The sequence below is a fragment of the Leucoraja erinacea genome, unplaced genomic scaffold, assembly GCF_028641065.1.
Source record: "Leucoraja erinacea ecotype New England unplaced genomic scaffold, Leri_hhj_1 Leri_58S, whole genome shotgun sequence".
NCBI classification, from domain to species: domain Eukaryota; kingdom Metazoa; phylum Chordata; class Chondrichthyes; order Rajiformes; family Rajidae; genus Leucoraja; species Leucoraja erinaceus.
Window position 1 is genome coordinate 573016 of NW_026576498.1, and position 16755 is coordinate 589770.

At 46.1% G+C, this 16755-nt stretch overlaps 1 protein-coding gene across 1 annotated transcript in view; it reads left to right on the top strand.

Moving 5' to 3' along the window:
- Positions 1–7837: 7837 nt before the first annotated feature.
- ache (acetylcholinesterase) overlaps positions 7838–16755 on the top strand; it is a 34126-nt gene continuing 25208 nt past the window's right edge. The window contains exon 1 of the mRNA XM_055630951.1: positions 7838–8095. The gene's annotated coding sequence lies outside the window, so the exon portion shown is untranslated. The remainder of the gene's footprint in view (positions 8096–16755) is intronic.

The following is a 16755-nucleotide window of genomic DNA, read 5'->3' on the forward strand; positions in this document are numbered from 1 at the left end:
TCAGAGTATAGAAGTGAGATCGACCAATTGACCAAATGGTGCCAGCACAATAACCTGGCTCTCAACACCAGCAAAACCAAGGAACTGATCGTGGACTTTGGAAGGGGTAGGATGGGGTCCCACAGTCCTGTTTATATCAGCGGGTCGATGGTGGAAAGGGTCAAGAACTACAAATCCTGGGCGTGCATATTTCCGAAGATCTCTCCTGGTCCCAGAACACTGATGCAATCATAAAGGAAGCACATCAGCACCTCTACTTCCTGAGAAGATTACGGAGAGGCGGTATGTCAAGGAGGACTCTCTTGAACTTCTACAGGTGCACAGTAGAGAGCATGCTGAACGGTTGCATCGTGGCTTGGTTCGGCAACTTGAGTGCCCAGGAGCGGAAAAGGCTGCAAAAAGTCGTAACCACTGCCCAGCCCATCATCGGTTTTAACCTCCCCACCATCGAGGGGATCTATCGCAGTCGCTGCCTCAAAAAGGCTACCAGCATCATCAAGGACCCACACCATCCTGGCCACTCACTCATCTCCCCGCTGCCATCGGGTAGAAGGTACAGGAGCCTGAACCGCAACATCCAGGTTCAGGAATAGCAGCTTCCCCACAGCCATCAGACTATTAAACACAACTTCAAACTATGAACTATAACTGCCTATTGCACCTTATCTGTTTACTGATATGTATATATATATATTCTATGGTTATATGGACACACTGATCTGATCGGTATTTATGACTACAATATCCTGTTGTGCTGTAGCTTGCAAGAATGTCATTGTCCTATCTGGGACACATAACAATAAACTCTCTTGACTTGACGTGACTTTATTTCAACAGAGTACTATCATTTATGATTTAATTTGGTATTATCACATACTTTGGAGTGGTCTTACATACCAGAACAACATGATACCTTTCAAGTGCCCAAATAATTGTCACCAAAAGAGGCAGGTTTAGCATAACATTACTATTGTGATAGATAATAGTACAGGCAGGTTTCTACAAAGGCAGTTTGTTTGTGGTAATCTTTGAGAGGTTAAAGCTGTTTATAACACTGAGACAATCTCCCTGCTCTTCGTCGAATAGTTCTGTGGAAGAAAAATGCATAAAGCCTGAATTCTGTGCTGAAGTGTTGGGAATTGTCAGGGATTGAACTGACAAGTGTTGCACAGAGGGGTGTTCTGCTGAAATGAAGACAAAATAATGCTGCTGGTGCCAGAATCTTGAGCACAACGCAATCTGCAGGGGGAACTCAGTGATTAGAGATACAGTGCGGAAATCCGCCCATCGAGTCCGTACTGCCCAGCGATCCCCGCACACTAACACAATCCTACACCCACTGGGGACAATTTTTTATTTTTATTTTTTAATTTAATTATGTACATTATGTACATTAACATTATTTAACATTTACCAAACCAATAAACCTACAAACCCGGGAGGAAACCGAAGATCTGGTAGAAAACCCATGCAGGTCACGGGGAGAACGTACAAACACCGTACAGACAGCGCCCATAGTCGGGATGGAACCCGGGTTTCCGGCGCTGCATTCGCTGCAAGGCAGCACGATCCACCGTGACTGCCCCAGTCGGGACCCTTAATCAGGCTGAAGAAGTGTGCTGATGAGAAATGTCCTCTGCCCATTTCTCTCTCCAGATTCTATCTGTTTACTGAGTTCTTACAGCATGTTGTTGTTAGTTTAGTTACAGCGCGGAACGGAGGCAGGATCGAACTTACAGTGCCACTGTAAGGCAGCAACTCTACTGCTGAGCCACCATGCCATCCTGTTGAAAGTTTACCAACCTTACGGTTTAGGTTTCATTTGCAGTCTCACTGAACTGCTGAAGGCACACTTTCTTTTCTTTTTCGGATCTAAATAATGGCTGAACTCAACATTGAGTTAGCAAATCTTAGAACTGCAGATAGTGGACAATGAAACAGAAATAGGCCAGACAGCATCCGTAGGAAGCTATCAATGCAACGGGCCTTTGTGGCCTGGCCAACTGTAAAATAGCATCTTGTATATAGAAGGTACACAAAAATGCTGGAGAAACTCAGCGGGTGCAGCAGCATCTACGGAGCGAAGGAAGTAGGCAACATTTCGGGCCGTAACCCTTCTTGAGAGTCTATCTTGTATATAGACTCTTGTATATAGACTCAATAAGCAGATGTGTACATTCTGTACCAACTGAGGGATTGTATGATAGTCCTGCTGAGCTGTGTACAGAAGAAAATATTTTGCGGTACCTTGGTGTACATGATAATAAAGAATCAATTGATTGAGCAATTGATTGGTAAACAGAGTCAACCTTTTCAGGTTAGATCTGAGATGTTTACCCTGTTATTCTCTGTCCACAAGTGCTGCCTCGCCTGCTGAGCATTTGATGTCAAATTAAAACTAACCATTCATGCCAAACCACGGTATAGTTGTATTCATGCTGAATGTTTATGTTAACCATATAACCATATAACAATTACAGCACGGAAACAGGCCATCTCGGCCCTACAAGTCCGTGCCGAACAAATTTTTTTCCCCTTAGTCCCACCTGCCTGCACTCATACCATAACCCTCCATTCCCTTCTCATCCATATGCCTGTCCAATTTATTTTTAAATGATACCAATGAACCTGCCTCCACCACTTCCACTGGAAGCTCATTCCACACCGCCACCACTCTCTGAGTAAAGAAGTTCCCCCTCATATTACCCCTAAACTTCTGTCCCTTAATTCTGAAGTCTGATGTTAATTGACATGTTCTGATAAAACTTTACTTGGAGATAATAAACCAGTTTCTCTCTTTCACGGGGCTTGAACTACACGCGACTGGTTAGCTTATTTTAATTGCTTGTTATTGATCATTGGTTTCATTTAAGAGAGTAGAAATTCCTATTTTGGCACAAGGCAATAGTTGAAACTCTGTGCCAACAGTGCAGAATTGTTTGGGGGAAATGGGGGATATAGTGATATTAACAATCACTTGCTGTCCTTGCAAGAATCTGGACATTCATACATTTTATATGAAGGCAGATTATGCATGTTTTAAAATGCTTGTGCCCACATTCAGAGCGCTTATTTTTGTTCTTGATGGAGGCGGGGGTGATGGCTCAAGGGTCACTATGCGAACATCACCATGGCTGGGAAAGCAGGAATGCAGGAATTTACATGGAGTTCTGCAAGTTGTAAAATCCAAGAATGTAGTAGGGCGGTCACAGTGGTGCAGCGGCAGAATCGCTGCCTTCCAGCGCTTGCAGCGCCAGAGACCCGGGTTTGCAACTGACTACAGGTGCCGTCTGTGCGGAGATTGTATGTACTCCCTGTGACTTTTCTCCGGGTGCTCCGGTTTCCTCCCACACTCCAAAGACGTACAGGTTTGTAGGTTAATTGGATTGGTGTTAATGTAAACTGACCCAAGGTGTGAATGTGCGGGGATCGCTGGTCAGTGTGGACGTGGTGGGCCGCGAAGGGTCTGTTTCCCCTGCTGTGTCTCTAATGAGACTAAATTGGCTGGCATGAGGACTAGTGAAAAGATTTGCAGTTGTCGGGAAGAGAAGGAGTCAGGTGGAGACATCGTATGAAAGTTCAGACTTTCGAAGTGGGACAAACAAAAGATGGACAAGAATGAGGTTGATCTCGAGGCAGGAAAGACAGAAAAGTCGGCGGCAAAAAAGATATTGTCGGGAAAAAGAGCAGGAGCCGACCAATAATAGGTGCAGGAGTAGGCCATTCGGCCCTTCGAGCCAGCACCGCCATTCTTGGTTCTTGGTTTCTTGGTCCTCCAAAATATTCCAAATGGAATTCAAACTGTGGAGGTGGTGAAAGGAGGGCTTAAGCCAGAGAGGGTTATTGGGAAGAAAGAGCTACTTTAAATGTAGTTACATCTGGTTGGGTAACTATAGTTGGGTGGAGATTATTCCATGCTTTAATTGTGTGTGCGGGGGAAGAACTAATTGCTGTACACATCTGTCTTTGTAGCTGGGATCACAAATTGGATCGAATGCCCTCGTCTGCTCCTAATTGGTTTTGGTTTGGTGTAGGTCTTGTAGTCCATGTCGAGCTGACCATTTAACATTTTGTAAAAACAGGTCAAACGGTGAGCTTGACGTGTGTGTGTGTGTCTTGGAGAGGGTTCCTTCCACCCCAGAGAATTCAGAAGGTTGGTGACTCTCGCTTTTCTCTCATAGGTGTTAGTAACAAATCGAGCTGTCTGTCTGTCTTTGGACACGTTCGATGGAAGAAATGTTTTTATTTGTGTATGGGTCCCATGCTGCAACTGCGTAGTCCAAATGAGGTCTAACCAGGGTGAAATATAGCTTCTCCTTGACAGAAGTTGAACAATTCACTGTGATCATGGCTGATCATCCACAATCAGTACCCGGTTTCTGTTTTCTCGCCATATCAACTGACTCCGCTATCTTTGAGAGCTCTATCTAACTCTCTCTTGAAAGCATCCACAGAACCAGCCACCTTCGCCCTCCGAGGCAGAGAATCCAACAGACTCACAACTCTCTGTGCGAAAAAAGTGTTTCCTCATCTCCGTTCTAAATGGCCGACCTCTTATTCTTAAACTGTGACCCCTGGTTCTGGACTCCCCCAACACCAGGAACATGTTTCCTGCCTCTAGCGTGTCCAAACCCTTAATAATCTTATATAAGATCCCCTCTCATCCTTCTAAATTCCAGAGTGTACAAGCCCAACCGTTTCATTCTATCAACATATGACAGTCCTGCCATCCCGGGAATTAAAAGGAATACAAAGTTAATAACAGCTTTGCAATATAATAGCTAAAGTTACATAGTTACTTAAGGAGAGGCACAAGGAATTTCAGATGCTGGAATTTTGAACAAAAGAGAAAGTGCTGGATGAACTCACTTGGTCGGGCAGCATCTGTGGAGAAATACACAGACAGCATTTCAGGTTGGGATCCTTCAATATTTAGTGTGCCGACAAATGTTATAATTAAGAAGGAAAGATAGATCAGCCATGATTGAATGGCAGAGTAGACTTGATGGGCCAAATGGCCTAATTCTGCTCCTATCACTTATGAAGTTATGAATTTATGAAGTACAAAGGTACAATGGGAGCACCACTGTGACTCAAATTGAGTTTATTGTCAAAGCCACAAGTACAGTGAGCACCAGGTACAAATAAAATCTTGCTCACACCAACCAGACTCAGACTCAGACCAACACACAAAAACAAACGATACATAAATTAGAAATAAATTACATGTAAAAATTGTAAACAAAAGACTGACAAAAATAAAAGAAATTAGTGCAAGGCACAATTGGAAAAAAACATAGCTGACAAGATATGTTTAAGAAGGAACTGCAGATGCTGGAAAATCGAAGGTAGACAAAAATGCTGGAGAAACTCAGCAGGTGAGGCAGCATCTATGGAGCGAAGGAAATAGGTGACGTTTAGGTATGAGACCCTTCTTCAGACAGATGTGGAGGTTCTACCTGCCCCCACCCCCACATCAGTCTGAAGAAGGGTCTCGACCTGAAACGTCACCTACTCCTTTTCTCCAGAGATGCTGCCTGACTCGTTGAGTTACTCCATCATCTTGTGTCTCTTCGGTTTCCACCAGCATGTGAAATTCCTAGCTACACAATATTAAATCTCAATATTTTTTGTTCTGGGATTAAAAGTAATTCACATGGATGTCTGAAAGCTTCCAAGGACAGAAGGACCAAGGACAGCAGGAGTGAATCCTGTGAGAGCTAACTCTCTGCATACGCAAATATGGGGTGGGAGATCGCAACCTTCACGTGGTCCGCCCAGTTTCGACGAATGCAATCAACCTGGTGAGCACAATCGAATAAGATCAAATAGAACAAGTTGTCCCACAGCTTTAGGCTGTACGCAAGAAGAAGATACACAAATATCACAATTATTAATAGTACAGCAAAAATGCCTATGATCATGTCTGATGTGCCGTGACAAAACAAGTCTGGTCTTGAATATGCAAAATATCTCCGTAGAAGATGTCTGATGTCTGTAGGACAATTAGCATCTCTCCACTGTCTTGCATGTGGCTGATGCAGACAAGATTGTGTAATGGTTACGGCAAGTTACAAACCATATCTCTGCTGTCAGCCCGGAACCTGTCATTAGTACCTTGTTTCTTTTATATCCAACACCGATTATTTGCTTGTCCCTTACATTTTGTAATAGTTTTATGGAGACCGGCTCTTGTTTGTGTTCCTCGTCACCATATCCCCCTGTCCTGACAAGGAGACAGAGTGCTGGAGTAACTCAGCAGATCAGACTGCATGTCTGGGGAAGGTGGATGGCAAGGAGGCAGTTTGTGGGATGGCTAGACTCAAGGCTATGGGCTTTTGCGGGCCAGCTACAGCCAGGACTGTGAGATGGCGCCAAAAATGGGGACTCAAAAGTCAAGAGTGTTTTATTGTCATATGTCCCGGACGGGACAAGGAATAGGTGACATTTCGGGTCGAGACCCTTCTCCAGAGATGCTGCCTGTCCCACTGAGTTTACGCCAGATTTTTATGTCTATTCACAGAGAGGAAAGGGAATGACCAAGATGTCCAAATCCCCATTCCCTCTGCCCATCCATAACCCCCCCCCCTCAACTTCCATAGGTCAACGAGCATTGCTTTTGTCTTGCTGATGTTTATGTCATAAGTGATAGGAGCAGAATTAGGCCATTCGGCCCATCAAGCCTACTCCGCCATTCAATCATGGCTGATCTATCTCTCCCGCCTAACCCCATTCCCCTGCTTTCCCCCCATAACCCCTGACACCCGCACTAATCAAGAATCTATCTCTCTCTGTCATACAAATATCCAATGACTTGGCCTCCACAGCCTTCTCTGGCAAAGAATCCCACAGATTCACCACAGTTATGGGCTAGACTGTTGTTCTAACAGAACAACACAAGGTATGTCTGAAGAAGGGTCTCGACCCAAAACGTCACCTATTCCTTCGCTCCATAGATGCTGCTGCACCCGCTGAGTTTCTGCAGCATTTTTGTCTACCTTCGATTTTTCCAGCATTTGCAGTTCTTTCTTAAACACAAGGTGTCCGATCTCTTTCCTGTAGAAACATAGAAACATAGAAATTAGGTGTAGGAGTAGGCCATTCGGCCCTTCGAGCCTGCACCATTCGCCATTCAATATGATCATGGCTGATCATCCAACTCAGTATCCCGTCCGTACCTGCCTTCTCTCCATACCCCCTGATCCCCTTAGCCACAAGGGCCACATCTAACTCCCTCTTAAATATAGCTCTGTACTCTGTCTCAACACTGTTGTTGATCCAGCATCAATTTTTTTCTCATACATTGTGGGCCAGAGGGGCTGTTCTGTTCAATGTTTTTCCAACCATTGCCCACTTAGCAGAGGGAAGTTGGTTTGTTAATGACAACGCAATGTTCAAGAATTATTTTATCAATGGATGGAGAAGGAATCAGCCAGCCCTTATTGTCTATTTGTGAAGAAATTCTATTCTTTGTGCAAAGTGAAGGTAGACTTCGCCAGCATGTGCAGTTCCTTCTTAAACATTTGTGCAAAGTGAAATTCGTTACACATTTTCGTTTTAAGATGTAGGAAAAATCGAAGGTGGACTGAAATGTTTGGTGGACAAAAATGCTGGAGAAACTCAGCGGGTGAGGCAGCATAAATGCTGCCTCACCCGCTGAGTTTCTCCAGCATTTTTGTCCACCAAACATTTCAGTTTCAATCTCAAGTCTTCCGAGCGGGGCAATATCTTCTGCTGTCTGAACTTGAATGTCATGTTCCTGCCATTTCTACTCGCTCGTAGAAGATAGATTCAGTGGGGGTGAGAGAGTGCATTTTGTTCCAAGTGATGAAACGCCGGCTTGTCTTGCTACAAGCATCCAGCCCTCTCCATCCTCGGACATTCGGCCCTGCATTGCCTCCCCAGCCAACATCGCGAGATTGTTCTGCGGATCATTAATCCAGTATCCCCCTCCCTCCACTCCTCAGCTATATACACACACACACACACACAGCCAACCTCACGTCAAGCGGCGTCGGCAGCAAACAACAGTCTTACACCGCTGACAGAGCCACCACCTGCAGTCCCAGTGTGTGTATCGCCTATTCGCATACAGGTAAAGACTCTTATCTCTTGCTTCCATTTATTTCTGGGCTTGGCAATTAATCTGTGCGATTTTAACCAACGCTGGCTTGTATTTTGTTGTTGTTGTTCTTGCAATCTTGTCTTGTCTGCAATGCTGTTATTTTTCCATGCATCGCCTTAAAGAGAGGGACCGTGAAACTGACACAGCCGTCCCCCAGTTAGTTTACTGACACGCTGCTGTTTCACCGTGCGTGTTGCTTTTCCACGCATTTTGAAAAGGGTTTGGTGGCTCACTGCAGGGCGAATCCACCGGTACATCCATTTGAATCGGTCTAAAAATTAGCGTTGCATCACCTAGTGAAAGATAGATAGAGAGACAGGAAGCAATCGATACCCCGCTGTGCCCATGACAACGCCATAATAATGTCGCCTGAGCTATTTATGGCCTCTGCTTTTTTTTTCTGGCAATGGTATATAAAAAGACCTGGGATATGTTTATTATTTTAACCCCCTGTGCGGTCGAGATGCAGCAGGTAGTGATCACTAAATATAATCTTGTCAAATCCCATCGCGTTTACAAGGACCCACACACTCTGAATCCCACTCCCCCTGCCCTGAGAGACCTGACATTGTCACAAATGAGGACATGGAGGGTGAAGAATTATAGAGGTCATACACACGTTCTGTTGGTTGGATAATTTGTTCAGGATCGGATTCCTCCAGGGATTTCCTGTGGCGCATCAAACGTGGAGTGGTGTGGCTGTTGTGTGTGTTGTCAGGGCCTCTGACTGGGTTTGTTCATCAACGCAGTGCTACAACAATTCAGGGTGTTTCTGCTCCTATACACAAAAGGATTTGAGTATAGGAGCAGGGAGGTTCTACTGCAGTTGTACAGAGTCTTGGTGAGACCACACCTGGAGTATTGCGTACAGTTTTGGTCTCCAAATCTGAGGAAGGACATTATTGCCATAGAGGGAGTGCAGAGAAGGTTCACCAGACTGATTCCTGGGATGTCAGGGCTGTCTTATGAAGAAAGACTGGATAGACTTGGTTTATACTCTCTAGAATTTAGGAGATTGAGAGGGGATCTTATAGAAACTTACAAAATTCTTAAGGGGTTGGACAGGCTAGATGCAGGAAGATTGCTTCTGATGTTGGGGAAGTCCAGGACAAGGGGTCACAGCTTAAGGATAAGGGGGAAATCCTTTAAAACCGAGATGAGAAGAACTTTTTTCACACAGAGAGTGGTGAATCTGTGGAATTCTCTGCAACAGAGGGTAGTCGAGGCCAGTTCATTGGCTATATTTAAGAGGGAGTTAGATGTGGCCCTTGTGGCTAAGGGGATCAGGGGGTATGGAGAGAAGGCAGGTACGGGATACTGAGTTGGATGATCAGCCATGATCATATTGAATGGCGGTGCAGGCTCGAAGGGCCGAATGGCCTCTACTCCTGCACCTAATTTCTATGTTTCTATGTTTCCATGTTTCTTCCAGCAGAGGTCTGGGTCTGGATGTAGTATGCTGAAAAGCTCCAGGTAGAGCATCACTGGACAATTTTTACATTTTATCAATCAAGCCAACTAACCTACAAACCTGAAGGTAGACAAAAATGCTGGAGAAACTCAGCGGGTGAGGCAGCATCTATGGAGCGAAGGAATAGGTGACGTTTCGGGTCGAGACCCTTCTTTAGTCTGATGAAGGAATGGGTGCAGGAGTAGGCCATTCGGCCCTTCGAGCCAGCACCGCCATTCAATGTGATCATGGCTGATCATCCCCAATCGGTACCCCGTTCCTGCCTTCTTCCCATATCCCCTGACTCTGCAATCTTCAAGAGCCTTATCTAGCTCTCTCTTGAAAGTATCCAGAGAACCGGCCTCCACCGCCCTCTGAGGCAGAGAATTCCACAGACTCACAACTCTCTGTGAGAAAAAGTGTTTCCCCGTCTCCGTTCTAAATGGCTTACCCCTTATTCTTAAACTGTGTGTGTGTGGCCCCTGGTTCTGGACTCCCCCAACATCTGGAACATGTTTCCTGCCTCTAGCGTGTCCAAACCCTTAATAGTCTTATATGTTTCAATAAGATAGCCTCTCGTCCTTCTAAACTCCAGAGTATACAAGCCCAGCCGCTCCATTCAACGGCCCTTAGGGGAATAAGAGTTACAAGGCAGCACGGAGGGAGGGTGATGGCTGTTTGTGTGTGAGCTCACTCCCCAATTGTCTAGCACTCCACACTCACAAGGACATAAGGAATAGGAGTAGAATTAGGCTATTCAGTCCACCAAGTCTACTCTGCCATTCAATCATGGATGATCTATCTCTCCCTCTTATCCCCATTCTCCTGCCTTCTCCCCATAACCCCTGACACCTGTACTAATCAAGAATCTATCTATCTCTGCCCTAAAAATATCCATTGGCCTCCGCAGCCGTCTGTGACAATGAATTCCACACATTCACCACCCTCCGCTAAATAAATTCCTCCTCATCTCCTTTCTAAAGGCACGTCCTTTAATTCTGAGGCTGTGCCCTCTGGTCCTAGACTCTCCCACTAGTGGAACCATCCTCTCCACATCCACTCTATCCGGGCCGTTCATCGGGAGGAGGGGTGTTTTTGGAGAATTGAGCGAGAGATCCTGTAAATCCTATGACAGCTGCGTTGGACATGATGCCTGATCCAACGCACACTTGGTATCAGTGACATCCCGTGCGGATAGGTCACCGGAAAGAATTCACCGAGTAGACACAAGATTCTACTTTTACCTCTCACAGCTTCCTCTCCGATATAATTAGCCCCGGCCAGTTTACCTCGGTAAATAACACCCCTCAATGAGCATGTCCGTCCTTCAGTTCCGGCCCCGTGGTCTCCTGGGCGGAGTGAGCCTCGGGTAATCTGCAGTCGGCAAATGCTGATGTTGTAAAATCCTCCAAAACCCACTCCTCCGCTGTCAGAGGGAGGCTCAGCATAAATTGGAGGAACGGCACCTCATATTTTGCTTGGGCACCTTTCACCCCAGCGGTATGAACATTGACTTGTCCAACTTGATAACCCTTGCTTTGCCACTCTCTCCAGCCCTCTCCCATCCTAGTTCTCCAACCAGCTTCTTCTCCTTGCATATGGCGTGCACAGCCTAAAGTTGCAGGACGACTTGTTCTATTTGATCTAATTTGATTGTGCACACCAGGTCGATTTGCTATCAAAACATGAGGGGGGGGGCACAATTTCTTGGCAGTCGAGCCCACACACACACGCACATGCGCACACAAGCGAGGCTTCGGCCGTGGGCCCTGTGGACGGTAACATCGGGAGCTGACCTGGTTGGTGACCGTCTCCGAACTCCAGCAACAGCAGCTTCGTCCGCCCCGAATCATTGGGCTTGAATCGACCCGTTCGCGGGGCTTTTCATCGGCAGGCGGGGGCTTCAACATCAGGAGCCTCGATGCAGCAGTTTGATTTTATGCCGCGCCGGGCGCTGAAAGGCCCCCCCCCTCCGTCCCCCCCAGGATTTCCGCCCACGAAGGTTGCAATCTCCCACCCCTTCGACCAGTTTGACTGTCCTCCTGATTGCATTTGTATCTTTGTACACCTCACTGCCAATTTCCCCTCGCCAACAGTGATCTATTCTACATTTTCGTTGCACCTCATCTGCTTTTTCACATGTTACCCTTCGCTATCTCTGTGCCTCCCCCCACCCGACTCTCTGTCTGAAGAAGGGTCTCGACCCATGACTTCTCTCTAGAGATGCTGCCTGTCCCGCTGAGTTTCTCCAGCATTTTGTGCCTATCTCCAAAATACACTGGCAGGGTAAGGAGACTTCCCTCAAGCCACCATCTCTAACACCAAGACCTGAAATGTCACCTATTCCTTTTCTCCAGAGATACTGCCTGTCACGCTGAGTTTGCCAGCGTTTTGTACCTATCCCCTCTTCATTTAATCGTGACATCTTATACAGAGCAGAAAAGGGTCTCTATTTAACATCCTGTCCGCCTGACCTCTTTGACAACGATCTCTTTTAGGACTGTGCTGGGTGCATCAGCCTAGATTATTAATTTCATTTCATCATTGTTGAAAACATTAGCGACGCAGTGGCGCTGGTTTCCGACGGGAACGGTGATGGATGCTCCACACACACCTCTGTCCTCCAGTTCCTGCGGACCTCTGCCGCTGGAAGTATAGGATTTTGATGTGTGTGTGTGTGTGTGTGCTTTACCATCATTCCTTACAATGCCATGTACCACTGTGGCCTAGATCACAAGCTCCAAATGGTACCCTGAGTGAGGCTTGAACTACAAACCTTCTGTCGCAGAGGCCAATTTGCCACAGCTGATGTTGAAAGGGTAACTATGAGCAGAAAATACAAGGGCAGATGAAGCGAGACATAGACAGAAGCAGCTGCAGATGCTGGTTTATTAAAACAAATGCAAGATGCTGCAGTAACACATGAGAAACATAGACAATAGGTGCAGGAGTAGAGGCCATTCGGCCCTTCGAGCCTGCACCGCCATTCAATATGATCATGGCAGATCATCCAACTCAGTATCTCATCCCTGCCTTCTCTCCATACCCCCTGATCCCTTTAGCCACAAGGGCCACATCTAACTCCCTCTTAAATATAGCCAATGAACTGTGGCCTCATCTACCTTCTGTGGCAGAGAATTCCACAGATTCACCACATTTGTGTAAAAAATGATATTCTCATCTCGGTCCTAAAAGACTTCCCTCTTATCCTTAAACTGTGACCCCTAGTTCTGGACTTCCCCAACATCAGGAACAATCTTCCTGCATCTAGCCTTAAGAATTTTGTAAGTTTCTATAAGATCCCCCCTCAATCTTCTAAATTCTAGCGAGTACAAGCCGAGTCTATCCAGTCTTTCTTCATATGAAAGTCCTGCCATCCCAGGAATCAGTCTGGTGAACCTTCTGGTGAAGCAGGGACCTTTCCCCGATTCACAACATCACCTATCCAAGTGCAGGTCTAGTTTGGAGATACAGCGCAGAAACAGGCCCTTCGGCCCACCAGGTCCGCGCCGACCAGCGATCCCCACACATTAACACTATCCTGCACCCACTAGGAACAATTTTTACATTTACCAAGCCCAACTAACCTACAAACCTGCACCTCTAGGTTTTGGAGTGTGGGAGGAAACCGAAGGTCTCGGAGAAAACCCACGCAGGTCACGGGGAGAACGTACAAACTCCGTACAGACAGCAGCCGTAGTCGGGATGGAACCCGGGTCTCCGGCGCTGCAGTCGCTGTAAGGCAGTAACTCTACCGCTGCGCCACCGTGATGAGGTTAGGAATAAAAGCAAACTGAAGTATGTATCCATTCCCTTGTTATTAAGATCTTGGACAATGAATTGTGACTGCCAGCTAGATTCCCAGCACTGCAGTACGCTGCCTTGATTAAATTAGACAGCAAAAATGTAATGTTGCAGGCTGTGGTCAAACCTGCAGGGGAGAGGGAGGGAGAGAGAAAGAGAAGGAGAAATCAATGGCAAATACATTGGCCATCTCCGTGCATTACACTTCATATAGCCAAGAGCTGAACTGTGTCATGTTCATTGAATTGAATTATGTCGGGATTGTCAAGAGGTGGTAGAGTGCTATTCACTCAGGTAGAATAGGTCCTGCCTGCTGGCAATATTAGCTCTTAGTTCAGTAACGGATCAGCATTCAAAATCTACTGTATCTGTCGTTCAAGGTGTGACTTCTTAAACATGGGCTTGCCCAAACGTAGACTAGGGGATCGTTTTACTGAACACCCTCGCTCAGTCTGCCTGGACCTACCTGGTTACCAAACACTTTAATTCCCCCTCCCATTCCCACACTGACCTTTCTCTCCTAGGCCTCCTCCACTGTCAGAGTGAGGCCAAGGGCAATTGGAGGAACAGCACCTCATGTTTGTCTTGGGCAGCTTACAGCCCAGTGGTATAAATATTACCTTCTCTAACTTTGAGTAACCCTTGCATCCCCCCTGTCTCTCCATCCCTCCCCCAACCAAGTTGCACCAGCTTCTCGTTCTCACCCAGCAAACAGCTAACAATGGCCTGTTTCCTATATCATCATTACTTTATTGCATATTTTACATTCATTTGTTCTATATCTCTCCACATCACCATCTATATCTCTTCTTTTCCTTTTTCCCCTGACTCTCAGACTGAGGAGGCGTCTCGACCTATTCCTTTTCTCCAAAGATGCTGCCAGGCCCGCTGAGTATCTCCAGATTTTTGTGTCTATCTTCAGTTTGCTCTGGATGCTTTCAAGAGAGAGTTAAATAGAGCTCTTAAAGATAGCCGAGTCAAGGGAGATGGGGAGAAGGCAGGAACGGGGTACTGATCGTGGATGATCAGCCATGATCACATTTAATGGTGGTGCTGGCTCGAAGGGCCGAATGGCCTACTCCTGCACTTATTGTTTATTGAATATTGCCTATACTGGAATTTGGAAGGATGAGAGGGAATCTTATTGAAACATATAAGATTATTAAGGGTTTGGACACGCTAGAGGCAGGAAACATGTTCCCAATGTTGGGGGAGTCCAGTACCAAGGGCTACACAGTTTTAGAATAAGGGTTAGGCAATTTAGAACGGAGACGGGGAAACACTTTTTCTCACAGAGAGTTGTGAGTCTGTGGAATTATCTGCCTCAGAAGGCAGTGGAGACCGATCCTCTGGATGCTTTCAAGAGAGAGTTAGACTGAGCTCTTAAAGATAGCGGAGTCAAGGGAGATGGAGAGAAGGCAGGAATGGGATACTGATTGTGGATAGAATAGAATAGAATAGGGTACTGATGATCACAGTGAATGACGGTGCTGGCCTGAGGGGCCGAATAGCCTACTCCTGCACCTATTGTCTATTGATTGGAGGCCTGAGCTATAGTCAAACATAATGTAGGATAGTGTGTGAAGGAAGGAACTGGTTTACACCGAATATAGACAGAAAATGCTGGAGTAACTCAGCAGAACAGGTAGCATCTCTGGAGAGTAGGAATGGATGACGTTTTGGGTCGAGACCCTTCTTCAGACTTCTGAGGGTCTCAACCTGAAACATCACCCATTCCTTCTCTCCAGAGCTGCTGCCTGTCCCACTGAGTTACTCCAGCATTTTGTGTCTATCTATAATAGGGTAGATCTGCTGCAGAATTCTAAAGTCTTCAATTAATCCCTCATCTCTGTAGCCAATTTATATATTGAATTAGAATGCAGTCTAATCATATTCTCATTCTGTGCCAACCATTAATCTATTAGTATCAACCTGTACCAATTCTATTTCCCAGCACTTGATCTATAGCCTTCTATATTGGAAGTGGAAGATATTGCATCTCTGGTCAGGGAGGTTCGGTGACCACGTATTGTATATGACAAGCCTGCTGGTGGAAACAGTCGAGACTCCCAGTAAAATACTTAATATTTTGCTGTTGTGTTTGAGGGATTTTAACCCTGGAATGTTTAAGAAAGAACTGCAGATGCTGGAAAAATCGAAGGTAGACAAAAATGCTGGAGAAACTCAGCGGGTGAGGCAGCATCTATGGAGCGAAGGAATAGGTGACGTTTCGTGCCAGTTGTGTGTTTACTTTAAAATGGAACACTATACCCAAGTGTGAATATTGGACAGATGTTGTAAAGGGCCCCATGGCGCTATAGGAAGAACAAGGAAGTTCTCCATGTGTCTTGAACAATATTCTCTCTTGATCTTCTTGTCCCGCAGAGGGCAAATGTGTTAATTTCCACATTTCATTCATGGCTTCTGAGGCATTTCCTCGGCTTGTGAGATTGTTACTCAAAAACAAGCGTTGATTTTTTGTCAAAGTCGCCGATCTTATAAGTGCGATATTGTTCCCAGAGTCCAGCTGTGGGTTGCCATTTTAATACATTCAGTGGACACCTAATTAACAAGAAAGACTCAAATGTCACCGACCGTTTGAAGTCAAGGGATCAGCCAAGGGTTAAGAACTTGTATTCCTCTTGAAGGCTTGCACACAACAGGCACTGTCTCTTTAAAGGCTCTCTCTATGTGGCCATGAGGCCCTGAGTGTGAGGCATTAAATCACCCTAGCCACTAACAGCAGCGCACAAGCCTTTGGTGTCTCCCTTCTGGACAGCTGCAGCCTTTAAATAGTGTCAGCTGGTCGCGAAAGCCTGATTTTGTCCCTGGCTGCTGGCATCAATTCACGGTATGTGCCACCTCTGTTCTGTTTTTATTTTGGGGCAATATGTGTGTGGATTTCTCTCCCGCAGCGGGGAAAGGTAAGGGAGGATTTCGCAAAGGGACGCGCCCTTGACACAACAGATAAGGAAGAGGAGCCTGGGGACCCGAAACGTCACCCATTCCTTCTCTCCGGAGACGCTGCCTGTCCCGCTGAGTTACTCCAGCATTTTGTGTCTATCTTCGGTTAGAAGCAGCATCTGCAGTTGCTTCCTACACAACCAAAAGGCTTGGACGTCAATTTTAAGAAGCAGGAGGGGAGTTATTCCTTTTGTGTAGCAAGCTGGGACAAGCTGCTTGGGAATGGGAGTGGGAGTCGGTTCAACAGCTTACAGCACGGAACGGAATCAACGGTTTATGTGAAGGAAAAAAATGACAGGGTGACGCAGCAGTTAGTGCTGCTACTTCGCTCCTCTCCTGCAACCCAGATTCGATTCTGACCTACGGCCTTGTCTGTGTGGAGTTTGCACGTTCTCCCTGTGACCACATAGTT